This window comes from Xenopus laevis, chromosome 9_10L (genome assembly GCF_017654675.1).
Source record: "Xenopus laevis strain J_2021 chromosome 9_10L, Xenopus_laevis_v10.1, whole genome shotgun sequence".
In the NCBI taxonomy this organism is placed as follows: Eukaryota; Metazoa; Chordata; class Amphibia; order Anura; family Pipidae; genus Xenopus; species Xenopus laevis.
The window spans coordinates 62,984,902-62,996,117 of NC_054387.1; positions in this window are offsets into that span (position 1 = coordinate 62,984,902).

Sequence of the window (11,216 nt, forward strand, 5' to 3'; positions counted from 1 at the left end):
TGTGATTTCTTTTACCACAGGTTTCACTGCAGAACCTCTTTAGTCTAAGGACAGATAGAATTTGCCTATAAAAGGCCTGTGACACTGGGCACTCTAACAGGAAGTGGTCTGTGGTCTCTTCCTTCCAACAATCGAATGGGCAGAACCTATTCACCACACTCAGGTAACTAAGGTTCCCTCTGCAGGAATGTTACCTTTTTAACTGGGCTCAGTCTGCTCCCCTAGAGCATCTGAAAAAACAAACTGTAGACCCAAGTATTGACAATGGAAAAACATAAGCAACAAAAAGAAATCATGGAATCAGAAAGGTCTTGATCAGATGAACACTTTCTCTACAGGTCAGTTTTCCAGCGCTAAATTTTAGCCAAACCAGCATGTAGTTTCTCTTCCCAATTTAATGGACCATTATCATTCCTCCTGAATTCCCAAGATCTTTACCTGCTCTGAGGCTACTGGGAAATTGCCAACCTGAAAAGCAGGTTCCCTTCGCGTACCCAAAAAAATTGCGATATTTCATGATTAACAGGAGCCGGAGGCCCCCAGATAGCTTTTAAAGCTACACCGACCTCCTCCTGCTTATAAATGATCCCTGACACATCATCTGCATAGGCTACAAACCTGAGGGGTTACCCTATCCATACTTATGGGGAATCTGCTCATTCGAAGAGGAATGCTTTTTAGAGATAAGGGTAACTTGAGACTCGCTGACTAGCTTTGGAGGAGATCTCGAAACAGATATTTGCAGTTTCACAAGATCCTGCATAGGGGTTCAGATGTTGACACAACTTTTCTTCCTCCTCCTAACCTACTCTGATAATTCCTTAGCTTTCTTACTCTTACCAGCTGCTTTTGATTACATCAGCAGCGGCCAGTACTGTCTGGCTTGCAGCCTTCCAGCTGCTTCGCAAACACATCTTAGTGGATCGGACTTCTGCACCTGGGTCAGTCTCTTTCCATCTAATGAAATTTGTAAAAGAAAACAAACTTGAAAAATATGCCCCCCCAGACCCAGAAAAGCCCTGGGAGAATCACAATCCAAGAGCTCACTCACAGCACATCCACTTACTATGAGGAGTTCGCTTACAATCTGCAAAGAAATCTGAATAGTGAAGATGGCACCCATGAGCTCCACCGTGCTAATCTGCATGGATAGGTCAGTGTGACATTCAGAAACACTTTTTTAAATAATGGACTATTCAGGGAAGAAGTGGGTAGGGGGGCCAATGAAGGATTAGTGGATGGGAACTTTATCTTTGATAGGGGGGGTTAGTTCTCCATTAAAAAACAGAAATTCAGCTGTTAAAGTTACCAGGAGCAGCTATTTGTCTCCCCTGGTAACTTGAGTTGCTCAACTCACCTCATGGCAGCTGCACCCCTGGTTATGCAAATATGATAGGATAGGAGCAAAGTAAGGCTGAATTGTCTGTCCATACAACCCCTGTACTGTACAATCAGTGCACTAGTAAAAGCCATGATGCAGTTAAGTGAGAAGTAAAGCAAAGTTACATTGTAGCAAACAGATGCTTGGATCTCACAAAGAATCAACATGCTTAAGAAAGTAAGAGATGCAAAGGATTGATTTCATGCATGTTATGTGGTATATATAAGCAGTACTGAGCACTATTGCCAATCTTAATGCCTACTCCATAATGCAAATTGCATACTATAAAAAAATATGCAGACATTTATTTCTGGCATTTGAACAAACTGCACCAGATCAGACTAAATCATTATGCACCAGTAATATGTACTCAAAAACATGCACTAGTCCCACTGCTTTGTATCCACGAGATGGCGCTGAATGCACACATTTAGAGACGTACACTCCAACAAAGAATCATGCATTGACGTGAGATGAATCCAAATATCATTCTTGCAGACACAATAGGCCAGAGGGTCTGTATGAGGGTGCAAAACCCTCATCCCAGTGATCTGTGTCTCAGTCTGGCTAATTGATAATGCTTTGGTGAGCGCAACAAATATTGGGACATTAGGTTGGTCCCACACACAGGGCACAGTTGGTCAAACTCACCATGTTCAAAAAATATCCACTCCCTATGGCAAAATAAGGGAACCCAATATAAAATACCTGAGCATAAATATACATATAGATATATAGGGTCATCCAGCAACCGAGAAAAGGATGGAGCCATCACTCTAGTGTTCTGATTGGCTGGAATCTAGCAAAATGTGGCCAGCCATGCACATAACCAATTGTGCAGGAGCTTCCAAACCTACTATGGTATTTAAAATGCACGTAGAAATTACGTTGAAACCCAATAACACATTATTCAGCCAGGTCAGTAATGGTGTCAATCTGAGGCAGAGTCCATGCAAGATGACAGCCCCCGCTCTCGAGAAAGGATGAAAGCAGCCAAGCAAAACAACTCCAACAGTCTGTGCTCTGTGTGTAATGGATGGAAATGGTCCCAGCTTGTTTATTAAGATGTCATTACTGGCTGGTGTATAATTCCACCCAATGTACACTGAATGCATAAATACATAAACCCTGGGGTAGCCCATAGCAACCAACTGGTTTTATTATGCAAACTGCACCAGAAAGACGTAGGCTGAAGCAAATTTACATCTTTTATATTAATATATACCCACTTAATGGCAAAGTCAACTTCAGATTACACCTGCCAGTCTTTCAAGCAACCTCCCCTGGTCGCATGAATCTTATTCTCTCTACTTCTTGTTCCTGGGCTGCCCTAATTCCTGTGGGCAGTCAGGGGCAGCACATGACTGAGAAGCTGATTATTGAGCAGCTTATAAAAAAACAGGGCCCTGCACAAAGTAATAAGTTGGGACCTTAAACCGGAGTGGTTTATATATATATTTGTGCAACTTCGTAAGACGTTAATTCGCAGAGCATACGTTTATTCAACAAAATGCAGACGAATGCTAGCAAAGTTTTGCCAGCAAAATTTCATCAGCGCAAGCATTTCTAAGCAAACTTTACTTTCTTTCTAGCGAAACTTCGTTAATACACTTACGATTAGGTAGGCAGGTACATATAGGTCATATATATGTCGGTATTAGAGATGTTGGTGAAATAGCTTGAAGTGGCCACTTATTATTAAAAATGTCCAAGTAAGCAAAATAAAGACAAAATAGATACTCTATTGTCCTAGACATGAGCCCACCCTAAAACAAATATGGCATGGCCTTCAAATGGTTAAAAAACATTTTAAAAATATATATATATTTAACAGTTACAACTTTTAAATATTATCCCACATTAAAATATGAAAAGACACCAGAGTTTTGTCTTTTATTAAGACCTTTCAGCATGCAGGATATGATGTCACTAATATAAGATTGTTGTGGCTGTAGCTTCATCTTATCAGTTCGCTAGGTATAACCGGCGAAGCGGACTCTAGTGAAAATGGTAACGTAGTGGAAAATTTGCACTTTGATAAATTTGCGGAGTAACAATTGTTCACCTGAGCAAAATTGCTAGCGAATTGTCCTCTATGTCTTTTTGCCAAATTTTCAATATCGATGGCCACTTCGCCCTTTAGTAAATCTGCCCCAATGAATCAACAATCAGTTTTACATCTAACTGGAGTACATGGATAAACATCCCCCAATAGTTGTGAACATTGATCCATAGAAATTAATCCAACAGGAAAATTGCCCATTAAAAAGCCACAGACATCTGTGGCATCTGTGGATAGAGGACTAGATTTGTCCCAGAATTAGCCAATCTTCGTTTTAGGAACTTCTCTCAGTACTGAACCATTCAGCCACCTACAGTCAATCTGAGTTCATCCCCAAATTGCCTGTTGTTGGAATGCACAGGAAAAAGCTACAGGGTTCATGCACAGCACATGGCGGTCTAAATAAAAAACATCAATAATTCTCTCTCTCTCTCTCTCTCTCTCTCTCTCTCTCTCTCTCTCTCTCTCTCTCTCTGTGCAGTTCATTGAAGGTCATATTAATTAGAGAATAAATCATTCTCAGGAGGGAAGGGGAAGAAAGAGTGAAAGGCAAACAAGAATACAATAAAAATAAATATAATTACAGGAACAGCAATGAGAGAAAGGGAAAGTGCTGCAATAAATTGCAATAAGAATAGCTCCTGTTCTGTGTGCCACACATGGGCTTCATTAGTGTTATTACACTCAGGCTGGTTCTTTTTATTCATGCCATAATGTTGGCTCCATTGAAGATGCAATGTCTGCTTATGGCACTTAGCTGTTCCATTAGAGCGAGTTATATCGATGCAAAGGAAAACAAAGGAAAAATTGTAAGCTCTGTGGGGCAGCAGCCTACTTCCTCCTGTGTGGTCTATAGGATAAACAAACACATATTGCTGTTTTCCTTCTTTTTTTATCTCTGTAGATCTGCAGCATTATCAGCTGTGATCTTCCAAGTGACATTGGGCCTCTCCTGCTGCTAGGCAACAATAATGGTTTAATCAATAAAGTCCAATATGCATAGGAAACATTAATAGGAGCATTTGTAAAGCAATAAAAGTGGAAAGACTGAGGGGTTGGATCTGCCCTCAAAATTGTACCCTGGGATAGGCACCAGCAGCTTCCATGGCACTACTGCATTTCCCGCTATTTATGGGATTACTCAGGCACAGTTCCTGCTCTGTAGAGCTTACAATCTATACTGGGTGCATAAGGTGCCATGAGATTAAATACAAAACTGTCACAATAACAATGATACATATATAACCAATGGACTTTTCAGCCTGGGATTCTGCTGCAGAATTGGGCTTAATGGAGGCAGGGAAAATAGCATTACTGAAGAGCATTACTGGGCTCTTGGATTTGATTCTGACCAATGAACTATATGCATGAAGTTTGTATATTGCTTCCCTATGCTCAAAAAACAATTTAGCTCCCGGGGATGTTGGCCATAGTATGTGCTTGTTGGTGGTAGGGAAATTAGAAATATCCCACTAGGACAGGTACTGATGTAAAAGGTGAACTATCTCTGTTATGAGCTAGGTAATATGTTACAGGAATAAAGTCTTTTAATAACTACAACTTCCAGAATCCCCAGAGATGAAATGTGTTCAGCAGAGTCTGGGCTGGACTGGCCCACTTGGAGACTGGGAAAAATACTTAGGGTGGTCTGCTGGATGAGATATATGAGCCACTACCGAAATACCCTAAAAATCAGCTGCCCTCAGTCTATCTGTATCCCATTTGCTTGAACCAAAACCACCTGTCCCTCTACTCGATCTGTGCACTAACCCAGCTTCCCCCTTTCCACTTTCTGCTTGTTCCTATAGCCTCCACTCTGCTCATAAGCCCCATTGATCTGCTCCCTGACTAATTGTGCCCCACACCCAGTTGCTCCCCACTCATGTGCCTTTAGTAGGTGTAAGTACCCTATACCCTAGTTCCTGCCCTGGCTTTGGTGATTTGGTAATTTGCACTCACATAGGAATTATTTTATGGGTTATTTACTGGTTATTTTTCATTATGATATATAATTATAGACACAATTTATCCAACCCATTTATTAATACACTAAAACACTGAAGAAAGGAAACATACCTGCACTGTTTGCAGCCCTCCAGCTGAAGTTAAACTACAACTTCCAGGGGATACTTGGAGCTGTTTTGCAACAACAGATGGACAGTTGCAGGATGTTCTTATAGCGGGATCCCAGCAAACTGCAATGCTTGGGGTCTGACCTAGTAATTAAAGCATGGAAAACAGAACGTTTCTTAAGATTTATTTCCAACATTAAAATTGCCTTCAGTGCAATGTTTTGAAAATGTATCAAAATACCATTTTTTTTAAGTCAAAAGAAAGACTTGAGTCTAACTAGCGCTATAGGGCACTGTAGGGCACCAATATTGTTCTGGGGCACTATATAACTTAGCCTCACCCTGGGAAGGCACAAGTGCATTCACTTTTTCGTGCAAGGCTAGTAAGCAGATTCACTTCATATTTAATGGAACAGTAAACCCCTTTTAAAAAGTCTTGGATAAATGTATTAGGCTTAAATCAAACCTACACTGGATACAAAGATATTAATGGAAGATTTGTGATCTCATTGTTGGGCCTTAGGGCCCAGCACCAGATCAGCTGATATCACCCACTCAAGGTTGGCATATGGGGGGGGGAATCCGCTTATTTGGCGAGGTTGCCATGTATAGCCACCTTAAGCCTTTTGTTTTTCAAGCTGATTCGTACCCTGCTAACTATGCTAATATCACTATTCCTCTATACTGAGCACAATTCAGCAGGAACAACCCCTAAGCTGCTAATATCATGTACAGAGATGCCTTGCTATACACAGGCTGGTTCATCTCTCTTACACTTCTGTTACCATTGTTATTAGCTCCAGTGACTTTCTCCCCTTTCATCCCATTGGTCTCACTGAAAAGAACAGCTACAAGTAGCAGCTACTAGTGATGTGTGAATTTTTCACCATCTGCAAATTTTTCACAAAACTGCGGCAAAAATTTACAGTGGAAAAATTCACCACGACAAAAAAAGTCGCTACAATAAAAATGTCTAAGAGACAAAAAAATTATAATAAAAAAACAAAATTGACTTTAATGCATTTGGAGCAAGAAAAATTGTTGCACTTGTAAAAAAAAATGTTGTCGCCCATTGACTTCAATGCGATTTCAATGCTCATCACTAGCTGCTACTTGTGACAGCTACAACATAGACAATAATGGTAATTGGCTTTGCTAAAACACTGCATGTGTTTTAGCAGAGGTAATTCTCAGTATTGTCTATTATTCACTGTTGCCTATTTTGTAGGTATGACAAGTAGCTGCCACTAGTAGCTCTATGTGTCCTCACCCATAGCAGGGTCAGACTGGGCCCAGACCTGCTCTCCCAGCTGAGCAGCTGTTGTGCCACGGTGTGGTGTTTTCCCTCGCATGCGCACAAAACGCAGGTTTTTTTGGGCATGTGCACAGCATTTCAAGGGGGCCCCCGGAGACTACCAGGAGGGCCCTTCATTTTGCAGCCCCAGTGGGCCTCCAAGTCTCCAGTCCAACCCTGACCCATAGGGAGAGTGCTAAGTGTTTCTGACAGTGACAGACAGACAGAGATGGTTTTACCACCACTGTGCAGGTTACATTGGCCTAAATTAGTATCCTCATTGGTTACACAGCATTTTATTTAGAAGCCCAATGCAGATTGTGCAAGTTGTAGTGTAGCCATGCATGTAAAAGGTTTTAAAGCCAAGTGTACAATAAATCCTCATACTCGATGGCTAAACAGAAATGTAATCGATATTTTTGGAAGCAACTGAATACATTTGTGAATGTGGGTGGGGGCTTGGCAAGTCTTGTTTATGTGTGTATCTATACTGTAAGTGTGTGAGTATGCAAGTGTCATAATCTAAACTGAGTGTCAGCACTGTGGCCACAGCTATATCAGTTTGAGAAGCTGGTTGCACATCCCTCAATAGTTAGCCAGAGGAGTAGCCCACATGCCTTGCCCTGTGTCACTGTTTAATTCTGCAGAGAAAAGGGTTTCATAAGCTCTTAAAGCGCCTTAACTTTCTGTGTCAGCACTTTAAGAGAGCAGATAGGGCCCTACTTTGTTCTGGTTACATAAGTCACCATGGAAAATATCACATCCCCTTATGTCATCCCCCTCTTGGCCGGTGAGGTCTTTAGTCCCTGCTATAAAGGGAAGCAGCTAGGGATTAACCTGCTGTAAAGCACACTGGGAAGTGGGAACTGAGATTCCCATGTAAAGATTAGCCAATGCTAAATACAGCCCTGCACAATGAATGCACCTTATAATTGGAGGGATAGGGAAAGCCGTATCATTTATAAGGGAAAGTCAAAATTCTCCACATACTCTCACATATACAGAGAAGGAGAGTTACTATGCATTACAATGACATTAATGACTACTGAAAGTAAATAAACACATGCTGCATAAATAGAGTGTATTTTCCCTTTAATTGCTTGTACATGTAGATGGATAATATATTTAAGATAGTCAGATCTCCAGTCAAAAGAATAACATTGTTGTAATTCTGTCACCACCAGTGAACTGAGACCAATTGGCAACGCCTGAGTTTTCTCCGCATTAATTCTGTAATAAGAGATGTCACCAAAAACCTTTATGATTTGTAAAAGATGGGGGATTGCAGTTTGAGGGTTAGTGGTCATAATAATGACATCATCGGCATAAAGACCTATTTTATGTTCTGTCTCAGCTACAGTAATTCCTTCTATCATGTTGGCTTGTCTAATTTTTTGGGCTAAAATTTCCATCGTCAAATCAAATATAAGGGGAGATAAGGGACAACCCTGTCTCGTGCCATTCGTTAGGGCAAACTGACGTGAAACAAAACCAGCCGCATTGACTTGAGCCCTAGGGTTGGAGTATAAAGCCATCGTAGCCTCTATAAACAGTGGCCCTAGTTCAAAGCGTTTCATCGCTTCTGCAACCAAGCCCCAGTGAACCCGGTCAAAGGCCTTCTCTGCGTCTAGGGCCAATAATAACATTGGAGTGCGTTTACATTGGGCTATTTGAATTAGGTCTATCATGCGTCTCGTTGCATCCGACGCTTGGCGTTGTCTGATAAAGCCAACTTGATCCGGGTTCACTAGAGATGGCATGACTCGCTGAAGCCGAGTGGCTAACAATTTGGCATATATCTTTATGTCCGAATTTAGTAGCGCTATGGGACGATAATTCGTTACCAATTCAGGAGTTTTACCTGGTTTAGGGATAGTGGAAATAGTGGCTGTTAACATTTCAGCGGGAAACGACATTTGTCTTTGCGCCTCCTGATACATCAGGAGAAGACGAGGGGCCAAGACATCTGCAAACTCCCTATAATAAACATTAGAAAAGCCGTCCGGGCCCGGCGCCTTGTGGAGGGGTAGGGCCTTAATAGCCTCTTGAATCTCAAGTAAGGAAAAAGGGGCATTCAATCCATCTTGTTCTGCCAATGTCAATTTGGGGAGAGCCAAACTGTCAAGGAAATCATGAATAGCCGCAGTAGTAGGTTGAGAGATATTGTCGTCGTCCCTGAGATTATATAATTTAGTATAATAATCAGCAAATGCGTCCGCTATATCTCTTGGATTGTAAAGGGTACTATCTTTGTGTTTGAGTCTGACTATTGAGTTTCTGGCTCTTTGGTGTTTGACCTGCTTAGCCAAATAATTGGAGGCCCTATTCCCCTTATAGTAATGTTCCAATTTGAGGGACCTAAGGGCAATCTCGCAACTGGCCATGTCTATTTCTTGCAACTGGTCTCGAATTTCACGAATTTGGGCTGCCCTATGTCCCGTGGGATTCTTTTTATTAAGGGCTGTTAAACTGGTTAATTGTTCCCATAAGTCTCTTTTCTTTTGGGCCTTCTGTTTCTTGATATGACTATTGCGTTGGATCAGTAGCCCCCGAACTGTGGCTTTATGTGCACACCATATAGTGGCCTGTGTCAAAGTGGGAGTATCATTCTCTATGAAAAAGTTGTGTATCGCCGCTTTAATTGTTTTATGAAATTCTGGGTCAGCAAGTAAAAGTGATTTTTAATTTCCAGCCCTGAGTTCGTGGCACAGAAGCACCATTGTCGATGAGCATAGTGATGGGACCATGATCCGACCAGGCTATCGGGCCAACAGTAAGACTAAGGGTATTTTGTAATAAAGTAGCATCAGTCAGGAATAGATTTATCCTAGAGTATTCTTTATAAGTGGGGGAATAGTAGGTATAATCCCTTGCAGTCGGGTGAAGGGTTCTCCATATATCATATAAACCTTCAGTGTGGAACAATTTCCTAAGTTTCCTTGCATTAGCCAATTTCCGCTTATAGTAGCCAGTAGAAGCTTGGGTGACATATGCCTGATTAGTGGTATCTATAGTTGGGTCAGGGGGAAGATTAAAATCACCTCCAACTATCAGAAAACCTTGCCTCATCTGATTCATTTTAGTGAAAACTTTATGTAAAAAGGGAATTTGACCTTCATTGGGAACATACACATTCACCAAAGTATATTCGACATTCTTAATGCAACCCACTACAATGATGGCTCTTCCAGCTGGATCAACCCATTCATCAGCTATCTCCAAACCTAAATCGTGTTTGACCAAAATGGCAACCCCAGCAACTTTAGTAGAAGCAGATGCCATACGTATAGTCGGATATTTTGTGTTATGTAACATTATAGCAGGGGTCCCCAACCTTTTTGACTCGTGAGCCACATTTAAATCTAAAAAAGAGTTGGAGAGCAACACAAGCATGAAAAAGTCCATGGGGATGTCAAATAAGGGCTGTTACTGGCTGTTTGGTAGCCCCTATGTGGATTGGCAGCCTACAGGAGGTTCTGTTTGGCAGAACACCTGGTTTTTATACAACCAAAACGTGCCTCCAAGCCTGGAATTCAAAAATAAGCTCCTGCTTTGAGGCCACTGGGAGCAACATCCAAGGGGTTGGGGAGCAACATGTTGCTCACGAGCTACTGGTTGGGGACCACTGCATTATAGGATCAGATTTCTTGAAGTGAGTTTCTTGTAACCAGATTAAATCCGGTTTCTGGATTCTAGCCTCATTCCAAAGTTTTGATCTCTTGTAAGGGGTATTAAGACCTCGCACATTAAGTGACATACATTTCAGTGACATGATGGCTGATTGAGAGCTGATATGGGGTGACCCAGCTGGCGACCAATATCCAACCGTCCCCTAGTGCCTGTAAACAAGTCATGAGCAGAGAACGCACATATATACGTAAATTGTTTGGAAGTGCCTATAAAAGTGTTAGTAGAAAGTAGAGAGAGAAAAATTAACATATAAATCAAAAACAACTGGGTAGCATAGCAATCTGGAATCCACATAGCTTCCGGAGCTAGCCAGCAATAGGAATATATTCCGATGTGGGGGTAGGTAGTAGCATCTGCAATATAAAGGCATTATAACAAAAACCATTAAGTCCAAAAAAGAAAAAAAAAAACAGTCCAGTATCATCCACTGTTGAAAGAGAAAAAAATATATAGAACCACCAAAAAAAAACAGTACACAAAAAAACGTAGTATGTTCCTTACGTATATGAACTGGAACTAGAACAAAAGCTGTCGCTGTCATCCTTCAGTATAAAATTCGCAAACATAGGGTAAGAGTAACGCCTATGTCGTGCACGCCATAAAGAAAGGCAGGTAAGCAGTCAAAATTACAAAGAGGGACTAAGATTCGCGGCAGAATCTAGGCTGGTGGAACAATGATGTTATACTCACTCACTCCTCCCTGGAGAGGTTTGCCAA